The following is a 1,362-nucleotide window of genomic DNA, read 5'->3' as shown; positions in this document are numbered from 1 at the left end:
AATCACAAAAATAATTGGGACATGCTATCAGAAGTCAAAAAATGTTGGAATAGATTTATACTAAATATATATATATATATGTGATTGAAAATTGCATACCATTTTGCACATCCTCTTGTTCTTCTTCATCCTGACCATTTGCATACAAATAAGGAATGTTTAAGTGCATTTTAATTGCTACACTACCTTCAAAAATAGGGAATTTTAAAGATATATTTATTATTCTGTAGGAAAGGTAATGGTAATACGACCTAATAATTATTCTATTTGAATAGTGATAAGATTTATTTGTAACAAAATCCTCTTACAAATATAAAGAAGGAACACTGAACACTATGGAGCTTGACAAGCAAAATAACAGAAAATGCCATCAAGAAAAGGTGCATTCATAGGTGAAAGACTTTCAGTACATTACTTTTCAATATATCTCTGCTACTAATGTCAGAGTAACAGGTCAAGGCATATGCAGCATATGCCAAGTTTATCAGGCAGAAAGAAAATGTAGATTGAAAAAAAAAAGAAGTCAGAAGTATCTGGACTTCTTGCACTTTGGAGGATTTTCTTGTGAAAGCAGTTTTTTATAAGCTGCTGAACCAATGTTTTAATTTAGCAAAGATAAATACAATTTCCTATGTGTGACCTTGAATTTTAAGTGTTAGCCCAGAGGGAATATTTACAACCTGTAAACAGACTCTGATAATGGAAATTCTGACAAATCTCATAATTATAATGCTAGTAACATTTATCCTCCAATTTTTTTTCCCCCTCTCTCCCCCCTCTCTAAAACATAAATATCCACAGCTGACTAAAATCATTGTCTTAGTGTCTATCAGAACATAGACCTTCACAGCATAAAAACCATGGGATCACTTCCCATTTACTTTGACTTGGCTTTACCTTAGTGTGCATAAAATCAGTCTGTATTCAAGCCTGTATTCTGTTTTGGAGCCTTTCACAAAATAACTTATATTGGCAAAATTTAAGCACATGATTATCTTCCTTTTCACAAGGACTGTAGAAATCAAAAAGTGTTCTTTTTGCATGTTCTGACTGGCTTTTCTATTTCCTACTGCCTCTGTAAAACAGGAGATTTCTGTTCCACTGCCTTTCAGAGCCCATCCATTCCCTGCCTAATGCAACACTGACAATAGAGACAAGAAGCCAGAGACAAAAAGTGGTGTGTCTGGGTTCTATGAACCAATACTGTGAGTGCCCACCAGCAAGGCTGCTCTGAGGTTACACAAAGCCCCTTCATTGTTTTGTGGGGAGAGTGAGATGGTGAAGGAGCTGTACAACTACTGCTAACAAACATCAGTAGCCACATTTTCACACTGCAGCAGGGTTTTCTCAGCTCAATAGGGA

Source organism: Corvus kubaryi, unplaced genomic scaffold (assembly GCF_017639235.1).
Source record: "Corvus kubaryi isolate FWS band 111438036 unplaced genomic scaffold, C.kubaryi_AGA036_p1.0 69, whole genome shotgun sequence".
NCBI classification, from domain to species: Eukaryota; Metazoa; Chordata; class Aves; order Passeriformes; family Corvidae; genus Corvus; species Corvus kubaryi.
This window is presented reverse-complemented; position numbering follows the sequence as displayed.